Source organism: Oryx dammah, unplaced genomic scaffold, assembly GCF_014754425.2.
Source record: "Oryx dammah isolate SB20612 unplaced genomic scaffold, SCBI_Odam_1.1 HiC_scaffold_23, whole genome shotgun sequence".
NCBI lineage: Eukaryota > Metazoa > Chordata > Mammalia > Artiodactyla > Bovidae > Oryx > Oryx dammah.
The window spans coordinates 3,188,217-3,210,530 of NW_024070207.1; positions in this window are offsets into that span (position 1 = coordinate 3,188,217).

A 22,314-nucleotide genomic window follows, 5' to 3' on the forward strand; every position below is an offset into this window, starting at 1 on the left:
ACAAAAAAGATCTTTATAACCCAGATAATTACGATGGTGTGATCACTCACCTAAAGCCCAACATCCTGGAATGTGAGGTCAAGTGGGCCTTAGAAATCATCAATACGAACAAAGCTAGTGGAGGTGATGGAATTCCAGTAGAGCTATTTCAAATCCTGAAAATGATGCTGTGAAAGTGCTGCACTCGATATGCCAGCAAATTTGGAAAACTCAAGACTGGAAAATGTCAGTTTTCATTGCAATCCCAAAGAAAAGCAATGTCAAAGAATGTTCAAACTACCGCACAATTGCACTCATCTCACACACTAGTAAAGTAATGCTCAAAATTCTCCAAGCCAGACTTCAGCAATACTTGAGCTGTGAACTTCCAGATGTTCAAGCTGGTTTTAGGAAAAGCAGAGGAACCAGAGATCAAATTGCCAACATCCGCTGGATCATGGAAAAAGCAAGAGAGTTCCAGAAAAACATCTATTTCTGCTTTATTGACTATGCCAAAGCCTTTGACTATGTGGATCACAATAAACTGTGGAAAATTCTGAGAGAGATGGGAATACCAGACCACCTGACCTGCCTCTTGAGAAACCTATATGCAGGCCAGGAAGCACCAGTTAGAACTGGACATGGAACAACAGACTGGTTCCAAATAGGAAAAGGAGTACGTCAAGGCTGTATATTGTCACCCTGCTTATTTAACTTATATGCAGAATACATCATGAGAAATGCTGGGCTGGAAGAAGCACAAGCTGGAATCAGGAGTGCCGGGAGAAATATCAATAACCTCAGATATGCAGATGACACCACCCTTATGGCAGAAAGTGAAGAGGAACTAAAGACCCTCTTGATGAAAGTGAAAGAGGAGAGTGAAAATGCTGGCTTAAAGCTCAACATTCAGAAAACGAAGATCATGGCATCTGGTCCCATCACTTCATGGGAAATAGATGGGGAAACAGTGGAAACAGTGTTAGACTTTATTTTGGGGGGCTCCAAAATCACTGCAGATGGTGATTGCAGCCATGAAATTAAAAGATGCTTACTCCTTGGAAGGAAAGCTATGACCAACTTAGACAGCTTATTAAAAAGCAGAGACATTACTTTGCCAACAAATGTCCATCTAGTCAAGGCTATGGTTTTTCCAGTAGCCATGTATGGATGTGATATTTGGGCTGTGAAGAAAGCTGAACACTGAAGAATTGATGCTTTTGAACTGTGGTGTTGGAGAAGGCTCTTGAGAGTCCCTTGGACTGCAAGGAGATCCAACCAGTCCATTCTAAAGGAGATCAGTCCTGGATGTTCTTTGGAAGGACTGATGTTGAAGCTGAAACTCCAATTCTTTGGCCACCTCATGCGAAGAGTTGACTCATTGGAAAAGACTCTGATGCTGGGAGGGATTGGGGGCAGGAGGAGAAGGGGACGACAGAGGTTGAGATGGCTGGATGGCATCACCGACTCAATGGACATGAGGTTGAGTAAATTCCAGGAGTTAGTGATGGACAGGGAGGCCTGGCTTGCTGCAATTCATGGGTTCACAGAGAGTCGGACACGACTGAGCGACTGAACTGACTGACTGACTGACAAATATTTTGCATGTAGGTACTTCACTTTCCTTACTTATTTTTTAACATAATGTCTAATTATGAAATAGTCAATACTTGTTTGTTAAATTAGTAGCTTAGTAGATACCAAACAACTGGTGAAGAAAATAAAATTTTAGTTAAACCTAGATTATGCTGGTGGCTCAGATGTTAAAGAATCTGCCAGCAAAGCAGGAGACCCAGATTTGTTCCCTGGGTCAGGAAGATCCCCTGGTTCAGGGACTGGCAACTCAATCCAGTATTCTTGCCTGGAAAATCCCATGAATGAGGAGCCTGGCGGGCTACATGGGGTGACAAAGAGTCGGACACGGCTGAGTGACTAACAAATTCATATTTGGTATTTTTCTTGTATTTGTATCACCACTTCAAAATGCTAACTGATTTAGATATAATGAAGCCATAATTCATGACTTTCAGACAACTATTCATTAAACATAGATATTTCAGAATGATACTGCTCAATAGAATTGAATCAAATGCTTTCAAATTTTGGCATATTAACATTTTTCTGAGAAATGATATTTTTAATGAGATCTCTTACTGCCTTACCATTTATCAAAGTAAAGATCATAGAACTAAAAAAGACCCTAAAAACCTCTTGTCTTTAGACACTCAACATATTACTATGCAAAATTTATAAGGGAGGTAAATAAAGCCCAGAAAAGTTTATAGTTGCTCCATATATTAAAATTTATAAGTGGTAGGAGGAAAATTTAGACTATAATTTATGTTCATATGTGTTATAAATGTTCATTAAAATTATTATTAAAACTATTTGCATCTCTACTTGACCAGGATTAAGTGGTTAATGAAGAAGATGTACTGATTAATGAAGAAGATGTGTTGGTTGTTACTCCTATTTTTTCCCCACTTTCATGCCTAAGTATTAACTTTTCAACTATCTCCAGGACACCTGAATTTAATAAAAGGCAAAAAGCTTAGCTCAGTTTAAATTTCAAACTAACATCACTGAAACAATTTTGATATCAACATCTCAATGTTGATTCAACATATTTTTGTTCTTTCAAAGTCATATTTCTGTACCGCAGTGAAATAATATGTAGAGAAATACATCATTCTCATTATTACATAAGTAAGGCACTCTGCTCATAACACTTCCCCTTTTACATGTACAATAAAGTCAAAGAACTTAGCCTAGCATTCTGAACAAATGAAACTAAACAAAAAACACATAAATCAAGCTTGTCTACTTAGTATTACAGAGGGTAGCTTATCTAAAATTCTCTTTTGGTGGCTAATTTTCAAAAAGTGTCCCTTTGCCTGAGACCACATGAATTAGCCAGTCACAACCATGTGAACTCATTCATAGAAAATGATGCCAATATTCACGAATAGGTTTTTCTTTTGCCACTCTCATCACTCAAACCATCCTAGTTTACATCCATACATATCAAACTTTTAGATGATATAAAGGAAATTCTATCTCTGAATCTGGGTTATCAATAAGTACCTAAAGCAAACTGACTGTGCTTTGTAAATATACAAAGCTATCACTAATTCCTCACCACTCACGTATTTGTAACTTAGGAATCCACTTCATCTCTCAAAATTCAATCTATGTTACATAGCATCAAATTTCCTGAGTGCCAGATTACTGAATTATTTGTTATTATTTTCTAATTATTAACATCTTTAGCATTGGTGGTGCTGGTATAGTCACTAAGTCATGTCCTACTCTTGCAACCCCATGGACTGTAGCCTGCCAGGCTCCTCTGTCTTTGGAATTTTCCAGGCAAGAATACTGGAGTGGATTGCCATTTCCTTCTCCAGGGAATCTTCCTGACCCAGGAATCGAACCCAGGTCTCCTGCACTGCAGGCAGATTCTTTACCGACTGAACTATGAGGGGAGAATTAGATGGAGCAATAAAGTACAGGCTTTTCTTTTATCTTTCAACCTTTTATGCTAAAATGAGTCATTTCAGGAAATCTAAGACACTACACTAATTAAATTATAAATCCAGGTCTAATTAACCATTGCACCCTCAAAAAAAAAAAACATTAGTTTTAATCAGGATTAATAGCCATAAGAAAATACATTTCTACTATAGATGATGAGTATCCCATTGTACATAGAAATATTAGTAATTTGTGACACAGAGGCCTACAAGAGTATATTAAGAACATTAGGAGATCTCCCGTAAACAGATGGCTCAGGTCAAACAAATATTCCTGGATTTCAAACTTTCAGTTCAATATGATCCAACATATTTTTATGTGCTTAGTCTGCATAACATAAATAACCACATGCTGATTTGCACCTTGTAATTACATGAGAACTTGAGCTCCCTATGGAAACTGTAAGTTGATTACTATCAAGTACACCATAAATGAGATTAGATTTCTTCTAATTTCTTCTCAAATGGGGGAGAAAACGTCTCAGATTTATGGTCCTCAGAAACCTTGCTCCTTTTGTTCAATGTCTGTCTTGAATAGCTTAGCAAAATGAACACAGTGAAATATACAAAGTGCAGTGAAGTGACTAACTTGTTCCTTGTGTAGTACTTAAACCAATCTCCAAAACTTCCTGTAGCAATTAACAAATACAAGTAAAAAAAGAGGGGGGGAGGGGGATGAAGGAAGGGAAAAAGGAACTAAAATCATAATTAATATTAAATTTAATTTTCATCATGTATCTGTTCACATGCTTTAATACAGTATAAATTGAAGAATTAATTAATACAAGTTCATCAAATGTTAAAACTTCTTATGATATAATTTTATCTGTGCTGGCTAAGGTTACGTTTGGAAAATTATGCCAAACATTACAATATTCTCTTGATATTTTCTGTGAGAAAAATTAAAATTACTTCTATTCATGACAGGATTTTCATTATATGAAAAGAGCTTCTTAATTATCAGTTATTTTTCTTCTAATCACTCTGGACTGAAGATCACCTAATGTGAAAGCTAAACTTTATTTAAGTCCAAATGATTCAGAACCATAGTAACTAAAGCTTCACAACTACTAATTGACACTTGGAATCTTTCCAATCAAAAATCTTTCATCTAAAGTTTCTAAAATGATTTTATACATACTCTCTAATCCATATATAGAATTGCTTCATTAATTCTGATCTGAAAAAAAATGAGAGGTGATGTCTAGAGGCTATTAACATTAGAGACATTTTGCTCATAAGTTATGGCAAAATTCTCTTTTTATCTTTGTGATCCAAATTTTTCATATAAAATTAAATTTTACTTGAATATTGAAACTAATAATTCACACTATTTTGGGGACTCACTTGCTTCTAGTTATGAAAGGCCAACCCCCCTGGATGGTGAAGTGAAAAGTACGAGAAAAGGTACACAATGTTAAGAAATCTTATGCCAAATGAATTATATTGTTGTCTGATGTTTTTTCCACAGTAAACTTGAATATGAAAAAGAACACAAAGATATATCCTTCCTGTAGAGAAGATTATGAGGCTCAGTTAATTGCATATTAAAGTCAACTTATATGATATTATATATGTTTCAATGCCATTCTCCCTAATCATCCCACCCTTTCCCTCTCCCACAGAGTCCAAAAGACTGTTCTATACATCTGTGTCTAAGTAATTAGCCTCCAATTAAAATAAATAAATTTTAAAAAATATATAAAGTCAACTTACTAGACAATAAGTCTTGCTTCTATTGTGTCAGCATATTTCTCAAAGCAGGGATCATTAAACATGAAGGATTCCTCCAATTTTCAAGATTCTAGGTTGCCTTAGTGTCTTAATTCCAATTATCTTCCCCGTCTCATTCTACTTCCATCACCACTCCCAGTCACACCTTAGTTGTTATCTCCTGGAACTCACCAATTCATGAAATATATTAAAATATCATATTCTCAATCTAGTGTACTCTTCTTCTAACTTGCTCAATTGTATATTCCTGCTTTTATCCAACCACACAGACATAGCTAGTTGTGTTTTTTTTTTTCCTTAATCAGTTTAGATCCCATCAGTCATCACATTAAGCAGTCTCTTGCCTAAGTCCCAGCAGTCCTTTTACAACAGTTCTAATGTTGGCAACACATCAACCATGGATCGATCTGTCTTCAGGGCAATACCTGGTTGCTGGAGAAAAATATGCAGCTGTGAAAATCAGTGGCACTGCATTTTTCTTAAGTCTCTAAAGTCACCATATCTTCCCTGTGCTGTGCTAAGTTACTCAGTCATGTCTGACTCTTTGTGGCCCTACGGACTGGAGCCCACCAGGCTCCTCTATCCATGGAATTCTCCAGGTGATAATACTAGAGTGAGTTGCTATTTCCTTCTCCAGGGGATCTTCCCAACCCAGGGGTTGAACCCATGTCTCTTGCATCTCCTGAATTGGCGGGCAGATTCTTTACCTCTAGCGTCACCTGGGAAGCCCAAGGCAGACTTCCCCACTCTTGGCAAAAGACCTTACCTCTTACTTTCCAGTAAAAAGTAGAAGATAACCAACAGTAGGAAGTACTAATAGCAGGAAAGTTGTAGGAAGTAACTTGGAAGCAGCAGAACGCCTTTTCTAAACTCTAGTCATAATGCATCAACCCTGTCCAAGCCCTCCTGGAGGACCACATGCATGGTGCACTGTTCACCCTCTGTCATCGTGAGTGAAATTCACTCAGTTGTGTCTGACTCTTTGCAACCCCATGGACTATACAGTCCATGGAATTCTCCAAGCCAGAATACTGGAGTAGGGAGCCGTTCTCTTCTCTAGGGGATCTTCCCAACCCAGGGACTGGACCCAGGCCTCCCACATTTCAGGAGGATACTTTACCAGCTGAGCCACCAGGAAAGCCCAAGAATACTAGAGTGGGTAGCCTATCCCTTCTCCAGTGGATCTTCCTGACCCAGGAATCGAACCAGGGTCTCCTGCATTACAGGCAGATTCTTTACCAGCTGAACTAACAGGGAAGCCCTTCTGTCACCATAAGGGCTTCAACGTCTAATGTCTCTAGTACTGCCCTGACCCATTTACTTGTCATTCAACTAAACATCTACTTGAAAAGAAAAAAAAAACAAACTAAAGATATTTTCAATAAAGATGGATATTTTTAAATTGATAGACTGGCAAGACCAATACAGTATTGTAAAGTAAAATAAAGTAAAAATAAAAATTTAATTAAAAAATAAAAAAATAAATTGATAGACTTTCACTGTAGATATAAAGAATCCATATGTTTTAATAAAAACAGAAATTAACAATTAAAAAAACTGAGTGGTTAGAAGCAATGGATTAAAAAAAATTCTTGCCAAAAAGATAGATAATAATTGACCAAAAAAATAGACAAAAGTTGACTACAAGCATACCTCAGAGATATTGCAAGTTTGGCTTCAGACCAACAATAGGCAAATATCTCAACAAAGCAAGTCACATGAATGCTCTCATTTCTCTGTGCATATAAAATTTATGCTTACAATATAATGTAGTCTATTAAGTGTGCAGTAGCATTATGTCTTAAAAAACAATGTACACACCTTAATTAAGAAATACTTTACTGCTAAACAATGTTAACCATCATCTGAGGCTTCAATGAGCCATAATTTTTTTACTGGTGGAGGATCTTTTCTAGATGGTGATGACTGCTGACTGATCAGGGTGGTGACGGCCAAAAGTGAGGGGGGGATGACAATTTATTTTTTTAAAAATGAGGTTTGTCACATGGATTGACCCCGCTTTTCACAAATGATTTCTCTGCAGCAAGCAATTTGGTTTGACAGGACTTTACCTACAGTAGAACTGCTTTCAAAATTGGAGTCAGTCCTCTCAAACTCTGCCACTGCTTTATCAACTAAGTTTATGTCATACTCTAAATCTTTTCTTGTCATTTCAACAATCTTCACAGCATCTTCACCAGGAGTTATTCTATCTCAAGAAACCACTTTACTTGCTCATCCATAAGCAACTCCTAATCCATTAGTTTTATCATGAGATTGCAGCAATTCAGTCACATTTTCAAGCTCCACTTCTAATTCTACTTCTCCTGCTACTTCCACCACATCAGCAGTTATTTCCTCCAGTGAAGTCTAACCCTCTAATATCATCCATGAGCGTCTGAATCAACTTCATCAAAATTCCTATGAACACTGATATTTTGACCTCTTACCATGAATCACAAATGTTCTTAATGGTATCTAGAATGGTGAATCCTTTCCATAAGATTTTCAGTTGACTTTGCCCAGATCCATCCAAGAAATCACCATCTACGGCAGCTATAGCCTTACAAAATGTATTTCTTAGATAATAAGACTTGAAAGTTGAAATTACTTCTTGATTCATAGGCTTCAGAATGAATGTTGTACTTGAAGCTTGAAAGCAACATTAATCTCATTGTACTTCTTTGCCAGAGCTCTTGGGTAACAAGGTTCATTGTCAATAGCAATAGTACTTTGAAAGAATTTTTTTTTTTCTGAGCAGCAGATCTCAACAGTGGGCTTAAACTATTCAGTAATGTTGTAATCCAAGCTTTACTGTTCCATTTACAGAGCATAAACAGAATGTTTTGCATTATTCTTAAGGGCACTAGGATTTTCAGAATGGTAAATGAACACTGGCTTCAACTTAAAGTCACCAAGAGAGTCAGCTTGCCCGTTGAAGCTTTGAAATCAGGCATTGACTTCTCCTCTCTACCTATGAAAGTCCTAGATGACATCTTCTTCCAATATAAGCTGTTTTGTCTAAATTGAAACCCTGCTATATAGTGTAGCTACATTCATTATTATCTCAACAAGATCTTCTGGAAAACTTGCTGCAGCATCTACATCAGTACTTGCTGCTTCACCTGGAACTTTTATGTTATGGAGATAGCTCCATTCCTTAAACCTCATGAACCAACCTCTGCTAGCTTCAAGCTTTTATTCTGTATCTTCCTCACACATCTCAACCTTGATGGAACTGAAGAGAGTGAGCTTTGCTCTGTATTAGGCTTTGGTTTAAGCAAATGTTCTAGATTGGTATTCTATCCAGATCACTAAAATTTTCTCCATATCTGCAATAAGGCTGTTTTGCTTTTTTTTTTTTTAATGTGTGTATTCACTGGAGCAGCACTTTTAATTTCCTTCAAGAATTTTTTCATTACAATCACAACTTGGCTAACCATTTGGCACAAGATGCCTAGCTTTCAGCCTGTCTTGGCTTTCACATGCCCTCCTCACTAAGCTTAAACATTTTGAGCTTTTAATTTAGAGAGATGTGTGATCTTCCCTTCACTTGAACACTTGGAGACCATTGTAGGGTTATTCACTGATCTAAGTTAAATATTGCTGTGTCTCAGGGAATAGAGGGCTTCCCCGGTGGCTCAGTGGTAAAGAATCCACCTGCACTGTAGGAGCCACAAAAGATGTAAGTTCAGTCCCTGGGTTGGAGATCCCCTGGAGCAGGGCAAGGCAACCAACTCCATTATTCTTGCCTGGAGAATTCCATGGACAGAAGAGCCTGGCAGATTACAGTCCATAGGGTCGCAAAGAGTCAGACACACCCGAAGTGACTTAGCATACATGCAGGGAATAGAAAGGCCCCAGGAGAGGAAGAGAGAAATGGGGAAATGGCCAATTGGTCAGAACACATACAGTTTATTAAGTTCACCATCTTACATGGCAGGATTTGCAGAGCCCAGAAATAATTACAATAATAACATTAAAGATCATTGATCATGTATTCCCATAACAAATTTAGTAATAATGAAAAGTTTAAAATATTGTGAGAATTACTAAACGTGACACAGAGATAAATGAGCAAATGCTGTCTATCTGAAAAATGGCACAGATAGCCATGCTCTATGCAGGGTTGCCATAAGCCTTCAATTAAAAAAAAAAATGAAGTGTAATAAAATGAAGTATGCCTGCATATAAAATAAGAAAAATAATAATGACTAAATCTGAGTATATTTAGTTTCACATGGTGAAACCAAAATATGAGACAGCACTAACATTTAATAAGACATAGTGTTAATCAAGGTTAAAGTAGTTTAAAGTTCACTTCATTTAGGGACAAGAGTAGAAATGTTGATTAACGTTTATTCTTTACTAATGATTCATAATGACAATTTAAGAGCAACATTAAAATAGTATAAAGTTGATGTTTAACCTGAAAATCAACAGATTGTGGAATACCTGCAAAAAAGAAACTCAATAATTCAAATAAAAGTAGAGAAAGGAAAAAAATTTTTTAACTAAAACATGGTAAATATGTTCAAGCTGGTTTTAGAAAAGGCAGAGGAACCAGAGATCAAATTGCCAACATCCGCTGGATCATGGAAAAAGCAAGAGAGTTCCAGAAAAACATCTATTTCTGCTTGATTGACTATGCCAAAGCCTTTGACTGTGTGGATCACAATAAACTGTGGACAATTCTGAAAGAGATGGAAATACCAGACCACCTGACCTGCCTCTTGAAGAATCTGTATGCAGGTCAGGAAGCAACAGAACTGGACATGGAACAACAGACTGGTTCCAAATAGGAAAAGGAGTCTGTCAAGGCTGTATATTGTCACCCTGCTTATTTAACTTGTATGCAGAGCACATCATGAGAAACGCTGGGCTGGAAGAAACACAAGCTGGAATCAAGATGGCCGGGAGAAATATCAATAAGCTCAGATATGCAGATGGCACCACCCTTATGGCAGAAAGTGAAGAGGAGCTAAAAAGCCTCTTGATGAAACTGAAAGAGGAGAGTGAAAATGCTGGCTTAAACTCAACATTCAGAAAACGAAGATCATGGCATCTGGTCCCATCACTTCATGGGAAATAGATGGGGAAACAGTGGAAACAGTGTCAGACTTTATTTTGGGGGGCTCCAAAATCACTGCAGATGGTGATTGCAGCCATGAAGTTAAAAGACACTTATTCCTTGGAAAAAAAGTTATAACCAACCTAGATAGTATATTCAAAAGCAGAGACATTACTTTGCCGACTAAGGTCCGTCTAGTCAAGGCTATGGTTTTTCCTGTGGTCATGTATAGATGTGAGAGATGGACTGTGAAGAAGGCTGAGCACCGAAGAATTGATGCTTTTGAACTGTGGTGTGGGAGAAGACTCTTGAGAGTCCTTGGACTGCAAGGAGATCCAACCAGTCCATTCTGAAAGAGATCAACCCTGGGATTTCTTTGGAAGGAATGATGCTAAAGCTGAAACTCCAGTACTTTGGCCACCTCATGTGAAGAGTTGACTCCTTGGAAAAGACTGTGATGCTGGGAGGGATTGGGGGGCCGGAGGAGAAGGGGACCACCGAGGATGAGATGGCTGGATGGCATCACGGACTCGATGGACGTGAGTCTGAGTGAACTCCGGGAGATGGTGATGGACAGGGAGGCCTGGCAGGCTGCGATTCATGGGGTCGCAAAGAGTGGGGCACAACTGAGCGACTGAACTGAACTGAACTGAACTGAATAGAAAAGACAAAATATAGTGGTAAAAATATATACAAATATATTAGTAATGTACGAAATGCCTATATATTAATATTAAACTTACCAGTCAAAAACAGATTATTAGAATATATTTAAAATAAGTCTACAACATTGATGTGTGGGAATGCAATATAGCACAACCACATTGGAAAACAGTTTAACATTTTCTTCTAAATTTAAGTATACCCCTACTATGTGGTTCTGCAATTACTCCTCTAACCATTTATCTAAGAGAAATGAAAACATATATTCATAAGGACTTGCACATAAATGATATGAAGTATCCACTTCTTTCACGGTAATTGAAAACTGGAGGAAAAAAATAAAAACAAATGCCCATCAACAGGTAAATAGGTAAATAAATTGGGATATATTCATTCATTCAATGGGATGATACTGATCTATTTGTCAAAACTTATTGAACTATATCCTCAAAATGGGTGCATGAAGTTTAATACATGTAAATTTACCACAATAATTTTCCATCCAGCCACATTGTTCTGACCACCTCTTATGCATTCCATTGGTAAAGATGGGATTCGCCCATCCTAAATGGTATAAGATGGCTGAACACATGCCACCAACACCAGAGACAGATGAGACTGACAGCAGTTTATTAAGCACAAACACAGCTTGAAAGAAGAGAACACTGCACACCATGTAGAGTTACACTGGAGTCAGACTCAGGAGCAGAGTGAACTGGAAGGGGTATGGTACACCCTCACACTTCAGTAACAGGAAATGAGATGCCCCCTGCACAAATGGACAACTTTAGACCTCAACAAAAATAATGGCAATCCCAAGGAAGGAAGAGAAGATTTCCAGAGTAACCATATTATAGTATTCAAAATGTCAAGTTCACAGCAATGAATGCCTACATTAAGAAAAGACAAAGCACGAAAGTAAACAAACTCACTTTACAACTCAAGGAACTAGAAAAGTAAAAACAAAAATAATCCCAAAGTTAGTAGAAGGAAGGAAATAACAAAGATCAGAGAGGAAATAAATGAAATAGAGGCTAAAAAGACAATATGTGTGTGTGTGAGTCACTCAGTCGTGTCTGACTTTTTCCGATCCCATGAACTGTAGCTTGCCAGACTCCTCTGTCATGGAATTCTACAGGCAAGAATGTTGAGTGGGTTGCCATTCCCTTCTCCAGGGGATCTTTCTCAACCCAGGGATGGAACCTGAGTCTCCTGCATTGCAGGCAGATTCTCTACCACCTAAGCCACCAGGGAAGCCCCCAAAGAAAACAGAACAGTGAAATTAAGAGCTGGTTCTTTGAAAAGATAAACAAAACAGATGAACCTTTAGCCAGACTTATCAAGTAAAAAAGAGAGCACTCATAAATAAAATCAGAAATGAAACTGGAGACATTACAACTGATACCACAAAAATATAAAGGATAAGAGATTACTATAAATAATTACATGCCAAAAAATTGGATAACACAGAAAAATGGAAAATTAAACTTAATCAGAAAGAAATGGAATATGAACAGACTGATTACTAATAAGGAGATTGAATCAGTAACCAAAAACCTCCAAGCAAACAAAAGTCCAGGACCAGATGATTTCACTGGTGAATGCTACCAAACATTTAGAGAATTAATACCAATCATTCTTGAACTCTTCCAAAAATTGAAGAGGAGTGAATATTTCCAAATTTATTTTATGAGACCCACATTACCCTGATATAGAAACCAGACAAGGAAACTACAAGAAAAGAAAACTACAGGCCAATATCCCTGAAGAATACAGATGCAAAATTCCTCAAAAAAATATCAGCAAACCAAATTCAACAATACATTAAAAGGATGATACATACATCATGATCAAGTGGGATATATTCCAGGGATGTAAGGATGGCTCAGCATCTGCAAATCAATTAATGTGATATACCAAATTAACAAAATTAAATGTAAAAATCATTTGATCATCTAAATAGACTCAAAGAAAGCATTTAACAAATTTCGGTATCTATTTATGATAAAAATTCTCAGCAAAGTGGGTATAGAAGGAACATATCTCAACATAATAAAAGCCCTGTATGACTAGTTCAAAGCTAACACCATAAACAATAGCAAAAAACGGAAAACTTTTCTTCTAAGATCAGGAAAAATGCAAGGATGCCCACTTTCATCACTTTTATTCTACATAGCACTGGAAATCCTAGCCAGAGCAATCAGGAAAAAATAATAATAATTTAAAATAAGGCATCCAAACTGGAAAGGGAAAAGTAAAACTGTCTCTATTTGCAGATGACATAATATAATCTATAGGAAACCATAAAGACACCATCCAAAAACTGTTAGATCCAATAAATGAATTCAGTAAATTTGCAGAATATAAAATCGATATACCAAAATCTGTTGTGGTAGTAAACTCTTAGAAAGAGAAATTAAAGAGAAAATCCCAACTACAACTGCATTATCCATTAAAAAGTAAAATATTTAGCTACACATTTAACCAAAGAAGTGGAATAATTGGAAACCATAAGAAATTAATGAAAGAAACTGAAGACAAAAATAAACAGAAAAAATTCCAAGCTCATGGATTGCAACAATTAATGTTGTTAAAATGATCATACTACCCAATGCAATCTACAGATTCTATGCAATCTCTATCAAAATTACAATGGCATTTATCACAGAAACAGAATCAATTTTTTTTAATTTGTATGGAATCACAAAATACTCAAAATAGATAAAGCAACCTTGAGAAAAACAAAATGGAAGGCATCACACTTTATGATTCCAAACTATATTACAAAACTATAGTAATGAAGTAGTATGTCATTAACATAAAAACAAATACATAGATCAATGGAACAGAGTAGAGAGGCCAGAAATAAACCAATGCATATATGATCAATTAAGTAATAACAAATGAACCAAGAATATACAATGGGGAAAGGATAGTCTCTTCCATAAATGGTGTTAGATAAACTGAATAGCTAGAGGCAAAATAATGAAGCTGGACCCCATCTTACACTATACACAAAAATAAACTCAAAATGAATTAAAGACTTGAATGTAAGACCTGAAATGATAAAAATTCTAGAAGAAAACACAGAGGGTAAGTCCCTTGACATCAGTCTTGGCAATGACTTTTTGGATTTGACACCAAAAGCTAAGGCAACAAAAGAAAGATAAACAAATGGAACTATATCAAACTAAAAAGCTTCTGTACAGAAAAGGAAACAATCATCAAAATAAAAAAGCAACCTACCAAACAGAGGGAAATATTTTCAAATCATATATCTAATAAGGGGTTAATGTCTAAAATATTTAAAGCACTAACACAACTCAACAGAAAAAGAGTTAGATTTTAAAATGGGCAAGAAACCTGCATAGAGATGTTTCCAAAGCAGGCACATAGATAGCTGATAGGCACATGAAAAGATGCTCAACATCACTGATCATCAAGGAAATGCAGATCAAAATCACAATGAGATATCATCCCACATCTGTTATAATGGCTATCATCAAAGACAAGAAATAACAAGTGTTGCATAGGACATGAAGAAAAGGCAACCCTTGTAGACAGTTGATCGACATGTAAATTGGTGTAGAAACTATGGAAAACAGCAATGGAGGTTGCTCAAAAAATTAAAAACAGAGCTACCATATGATCCAGGAATTCTGCCTCTGGGTATTTACCAAAAGAAACAAAATCCTTATGCTGAAGAATCCATATATAATGCAGCATCATTTACAATAATCAAGACATGGAGACAACTTAAGCATCTATCAATGAATAAATGGATAAAGAAAACATGGTATATAATGATATACAAAGGGATACCATCTGGTCATTAAAAAAAAAAGAAGAAAACCTTACTATCTGCAACAACAATAATATGGATAGATCTTGAGGGCATTATGCTAAGTGAAAGAGTCAGACAGAGAACGACAAATACCATGATATCATGGTATCATGGTATGATCTCATTTATATGTGGAATCTAAAAAAAAAAAAAAACCTTATAGATACAGAGAACAGATTGATAGTTCCTTGGGGACAAAGGGGCAAGAGGTAGGCAAGATGGGTGAAGACAGTTAAAAAGTACAAACCTCTAGTTTTGAAATAAATAAGTTCTGGGAATGTAATATATAGCATGTTTCTATGGTTAACAATATTGTATTGTATATTTGAAAGTTTCTAAGATAGCAGATCTTAAAAGTTCTCATCACAAGAAAAAAAGTTTTATAACTATATTTGGTGATGGGTGTTAACAGAATTTATTGCAGTAATTATTTTGCAATAATACATAAATCAAATCATTATGTGTACACCAAAAACTAATACAATGTTGTATGTCGAGTATATCTAAATTTAAAAATACTATGGAGTTAAAAAAAAATTCTACATGGCAATCTCAATTGCTGACTCTTATAGATCAGACCCAGTTTCAAATAGTTTAACTCAGTTTCCTACAAATACAGACACTCCATGATTTACGATGTTTTGACTTAGGATTTTCCCACTTTACAATGGTACAAGAACAGAACACATTCAGTAGAAACCATACTTTGGATTCTGATCTTTGCCCAGGATAGTGATATGCTGTACCATACTCTCTTGTGATGCTGGGGAACAGCAGCAACTCACAGCTCCCAGTCAGCCCCACAATCACAATGGAAAATAACCAACACATTTACAACCATCCTGTACCTGCAAAAGCTTTTTTTTTTTTTTCACTTTTAGTACAAGATTCAATAAACTACGTGAGATACTCAAAATTTTATATAAAAAGGGGTTTGTGATAGAGGCTTTCACCCTACTGTTGTTGTTGTTCAGTTGTTCAGTCGTGTCCAACTCTTTGTGACCCCATAAACTGCAGTATGTCAGCCTTCCCTGTCCTTCACTGTCTCTGAGTCTCTAGGTGGCCTACTATAAGCTAGTGTAAGTGTTCTGAGCACATTTAAGATAGGCTAGGCTAAGCTATGATTTTCAGTAAGTTAGGTATATTAAATGTATTTTCCACTTGCAGTATTTTCAATTGATGATAGGATGAGGTCTCATCTTAAATTGAGGCAGATCTGTACATACAAGACTATCAGAATATGTGTTCTGACTGTGTGTCTGGAAAATGGGATCACTCAATTTATTAAGTCATTTGGAGCTTACAGGAAAAAGTAATGCAGCATGGGTTTAAAACTCCATTGAAAATTGTTGTTCAAGTAATACATACTTGGTACATAAAAATCAAACAATACAAAAGGGTATAAATTGAAAAATGAAGGTCCTACTCCCTAGATAACTACTATTGTTTCTTATGGTTCCTTATAGATATTTTCTATACACATAAATCATCTCTCTGTCTACCCCCCTCTTTTTCAACAAATGAAGTTTTAATATACAGTCTGTTAAGTATTTTGCATTTTTCAGTGAATATAGTTTAAATATATTTTTATATCATGAAAATGGCAATAATCCATATGTAGAACAAGGTTATCAATCTGTCTACATTTGCTGAGTGGATAACATAAATTAGAGGAATGAGTTGGATAGAAGAAAACCAATTCAATATTGTAAAGTAATTAGCCTCCAATTAAATAAATAAATTTATATTAAAAATAATTCTCCTTTATAATAAAAATTTAAAAAATTAAAGATTTAAAACTTTTGGGCATCAAAGGACATTATCAAGAAAGTATAAAACACAGTCTATACTAAGGAAAGAAAATATTTATAAATCATATATCTAATAAAGGTCTAGTGTTCAGAATATATAAAGAACTCTTACAACTCTACAACAAAAAGACAACTCAATTAAGAAATAAGTAACAGAGTTAAGTATCCATTTCTCCAAAGAAAATATACAAATGGGCAATAAAAACAAGAAAAGATGTTCAATTTCATTGGTCATCAAGGAAATGCAAATTAATCAAAAACACAACGACATACCACTTTCAGTTCAGTTCAGTCGCTTAGTCGTGTCCAACCCTTTGCGACCCATGAATTGCAGCACCCCAGGCCTCCCTGTCCATCATCAACTCCTGGAGTTTACCCAAATTCACGTCCATCGAGTTGGTGACGCCATCCAACCATCTCATCCTCTGTCGTCCCCTTCTCCTCCTGCCCCCAATCCCTCCCAGCATCAGAGTCTTTTTCAATGAGTCAACTCTTCGAATCAGGTGGCCAAATTATTGGAGTTTCAGCTTTAGCACCAGTCCTTCCAATGAACACCCACGACTGGTCTCTGTTAGGAAGGACTGGTTGGATCTCTTTTCAGTCCAAGGGACTCTCAAGAGTCATCTCCAACACCACAGTTCAAAAGCATCAGTTCTTCAGTGCTCAGCTTTCTTCACAGTCCAACTCTCACATCCATACATGACCACTGGAAAAACCATAGCCTTGACTAGACGGACCTTTGTTGGAAAAGTATCTGCTTTTTAATATGCTACCTAGGCTGTTCATAACTTTCCTTACTTTACACTCACTCAGTTAACTATATTTTTAAGGGAAAATATGTGTTGGTAACAATGTGGAGAAATAGGAACCAACATACACTGCTGGTGGGGATGTAAATGTTGTAGCCTCTTTGGAAACCAGTATGGCACATCTGCAAATGATTAAAAGAAGTGTAACCATACGACTATACCATTCCACTACTAGGTATACCCCAGAGAAATGATAACATATGATCACACAGAAACTTACATACTAATGTTTACAGCAGTATTATTCATATTAGCCAAAAGATGGAAACAACCCAAATGTCCATCAAAAACGAAGGGGTCAACAATTTGTTATATATACATACAATGGAATATTACTCAACCATAACAAAGAATGAAGTACTGACATATGCTACAACTTTGATAAACCTCAAAAAACATTATACTAAAGTAGTGAAACACAAAGGGTTACATATTGCATGATTCTTTTTCTATGTAATATGCAATATAGGAAAATCCCTAGAGACAGAAAGTAGATTAGTAGCTGCCAGCAGTTGAGGTGGCGAAGAGCAATTACTTAAAGAAAACAGGGTGTTCTGCTGAGATGACAAAAAAGTTTTCACTAGTGAGAAGTGGTGGATGCAACAACATTATGAATGCACTAAGTGCCATTAAAGTGTACACTTTCAAATTATTGATTAATTGTATTTTACATGAATTTCACCTCAATTTTTTAAAAGAAGATTGCAGGGGGAATGTTTAATTTGCTCAAGAGAACTACTATCCTCAAGGGACCTAGTCTATTAGCTTTTGTTGAACTAAAGACAAGTGAGTTTTCCACACTCTTTAAAGCAGACTTGGGATTTGGCTTGAGCGGCAATGAACTAAAGAGGAAATAATGCAAGACTCAAGAGGAATATTCTTGATTACTTGCTGTACATTTTGGAAAAGAATAAAATATAATACTGTTTTCCATTTTTTAAAAATGTAACAAGAGAAACGAGGGTAGCAGCTTATTTAAGAAACCAATCAGAAATATTTTCAAAAATCACTAAGTATGATCTTTTTTTTTTAAGGGGATAGACCATTTTGAAGTCTTTACTGAATTTGTTACAATATTGCTTCTGTTCTATGTTTTGGTTTTTTGGCCGAGAGGCCTGTAGAATAATTAGCTTTGCAACTGGGGATCAGGCCCACACCTACTGCATTGTAAGACAAAGTCTCAACCATTGGACCACAGGGAAGTCCAGGAATGACTTTTTGAGAGGAAAAAACAATAGTTACATTGAGCAGATAAGAAGCAAGATGAGAGGATGTAAGTTCTCCCCTCCTAATCATGTTAAAAGCCTTGAACCACACTGTGTATTTTTTAAATGTCTTCATATGGAAGAAATTTTCAAACTGTGCCAGAGAGTCATTTCATCACAAATGACAAAATTATGAGCAAACAACCCACAAGGAATGTTCTTACTCCTCTCCATTCTTTGGCCTGACAGAAGTTTTCATTGTGGATATAATTCTCTATTTCTGCACTGTGGTATGGTAGTCCCCAAATGGTGAGCCCATTATCTAAAGCTGTTGAGCTTTATGTTGTGGTGGGAACAGGGAGTCACACTCCTTTCTGGCCTTCAGAGTTTAACAATAAATACTGGAGAGGGTGTGGAAAAAAGGGAACCCTCTCACACTGTTGGTAGGAATGTAAATTGATACATGCACTACAGAAAACAGTATGGAGGTTCCTTAAAGCATTAAAAATAAAGCTACCATATTGACCCAGAAATCCCACTCCTGGGCACATACCCAGAGAAAACCATAATTCAAAAGGATACATGCACCCCAATGTTCACTGAAGCACTATTTACAATAGCCAGGACATGGAAGCAACCTAAATGTCCATCAGCAAAGGAATGAATAAAGATGATGTGGCACACACACACACACACACACACACACACAGAGAGATATATACAATGGAATATTACTCAGTCATGAAAGGAATGAAATTGTACCACTTGCTGAGACATGGATGAACCTATAGCCTGTCATACAAAGTGAAGTAACTCAGAAAGAGGAAAAACAAATATCATACATTAACACATACATATGGAATCTAGAAAAATGCTACATATGAACCTATTTGCAAAGCTGAAATAAAGACACAGATGTAGAGAAGAAACATATGAATATCAACGGGGAATAGGAGGTGGGATGGATTGGGAGATTGGGATTAACATATATATTGACTGGGCTTCCCTTATGGCTCAGATGGTAAAGAATCTGCCTGCAATGCTGGAGACCTGGGCTCAATCCTTGGTTGGGAAGATCCCCTGGAGAAGGGAAAGGTTACCCACTCCAATATTCTGGCCTAGAGAATTCCAGGGACTGTATAGTTCATGTTATCGCAAAACGTCAGACACAACTGAGTGACTTTCACTTTCACTGTATATACTACTATGTATAAAGTAGATGGCTAATGAAATATAGCACTGGGAACCCTACTCAGTGCTCTGTGGACAAAGTGTGAGTGTGTGTGCGTGCTCAGTGGCTCAGTCATGTCTGATTCTTTGTGGCCCCATGGACTGTAGCCCACCAGGCTCCTTTGTCTATGGGATTCTCCAGGAAAGAATACTGGAATGGATTCCCATGCCCTCCTCCAGGGAATCTTCCTGACCCAGGGATTGAACCCACATCTCCTGCAGCTCCTGAACTGGCAGGCAGATTCTTTTACCAGAGACAGACAAAGTACATATATGTGGGTTATAGCTGATTCACTGAGATGTACAGCAGAAAGTAACTCAACATTGTAAAGCAATTAAACTAAAAGAAAAAACTACTTATAATTTTCTCATACCAATAAAGTAAAAAAATAATTGGTGTTTCCCAGAATCTTAGAACAGCAAATATGAGAAATTGTAGTACTATAGTTAAAACACCAACTTCAGGACATATTTCTCCACCAAAACTTCCATAATTTCAACTCTTCTCCTCCCTCCACATTTCCCTGGGAGGCAAGAACAGCAGGTCAAAGAGACGAAAGGAAAGGTCACTCCAAGAGATAAAAGTGGTAAGGAGCAAGGCTGTGGGCTATGAGTCCAGAATCATGGCCACTGGGTTCCCACTATCCTGAGCACCATGCCCTGCTGAGTCCTCCAGAAAACATGAGCTGTGTGGCCACTGGAAATGTAGCTTATAAGGGCACACACCAGACAGACACATTCATTTCTTCATAATTGGAAAAGCCAAAGATCTGACTTGGATTTTGATCTGCAGTCCTCAGGAGTTTTCCCACAGAGACTTTATAAATAATCAAGTTTGATTCTTCTCAAACCTGAGACTCGGGCTTCCTAATGGCTTATACCGAAACCAATATGTAGTTCATAGGAATTCTATGATTTCATCCTCCTTAATTATCAGAACCTTAAAAGTTTATCAAAAGCTATATTAAGTGTATTGGAAATCTCTATAATATTTAAAAAGATATAGGTAAAAATTATTTTAAACAAATAATGTTAAGATTCACAAAATCTTCACAAATCTGAGAGATACTCATCATTTTTCTTTATTAAAGTATAGTTGATTTACAATATTGTGTTACTTTCAGGTGTAGAGCACAGTGATTTAGATATATATTAACATACATCTATACACACACATAGGAGAAGGAAATGGCACCCCACTCCAGTACTCTTGCCTGGAAAATCCCATGGACGGAGGAGCCTGGTGGGCTGCAGTCCATGCGGTCGCTGAGAGTCGGGCACGACTGAGCGACTTCACTTTCACTTTTCACTTCCATGCATTGGAGAAGGAAATGGCAACCCACTCCAGTGTTCTTGCCTGGAGAATCCCAGGGAGGGGGGAGTCTGGTGGGCTGCCATCTGTGGGGTCGCACAGAGTCGGACATGACAGAAGTGACTTAGCAGCAGCAGCAGCAGACACATACATACATATTCTTTTTCAGATTCTATTCCCATATAGGCCACTGAAGAGTATAGCATAGAGCTCCCTGTGCTATACAGTAGGTCCTTCTTGGTTATCTATTTTACATATAGTAGTATGTATATATTAATTCTAAACTCTTTTAAGTATAGGCAATTAGAATCTTTAATGAGTTCCTTCCTACCCCTCTTTTTTTCTCCTATGTCCACACTGTCACATTCTTCCCATTCATCCTTAACAAAGTGACTAAGGCTATATTTTCCAGTATTATTTAAACCTATCTTGAACAAAGGTTCATATCACCAATAGAGTTTTTGGTTGTTTTACCATCATTCTAAATATGAATATTTTAAGAATAGAGGGGGTACCTCCAAAGATTCCCCAAGGCCAAATGAAAAAAACTTGCAAGTTTTTTTTCAAGAACCTTTAAAGATAACTACCCATTGTATTTTACAAAGTTAGACTAACCTTCATAAGAAATCTTGATGATTATAGTTCACAAAAGATTCATTTCAGTTCTGAACAGAGATGTAAGACCCTGAATAAAATCCTAGAAAAGAAAATTCAATAATAAAAGAATCACTCACCATGATCAAGTACATTTTATCTCAGCAAGGAAGGCAAGATGCATTCCTGGACAATCTATCAATATAATAGATTGCACCAATGGGTCAAATAAGTCATTTTTTGACAATGGCAACAGAAAACAAAAACAACATTCATATACATTTCTTAGTTTAAAAAACATGTAACCACTACAAACCTATTATAACAGATAAAAGTCAAAGAGACTGATAATACAAAGAGGTGGAGATGATGAAAAGCATATAGGACTCTAATGACAGTGATTGGGATGAATATGCAAACAAGCTACTGTCGAAATTTCTTTTCTTAAGAGGGGTTGCTTAACTACTTGTGGCCATTTATAGAAAGCCTGTCTGCAGTGGGAAACAATGAGGCCAAAGAGGGATAATTAGAG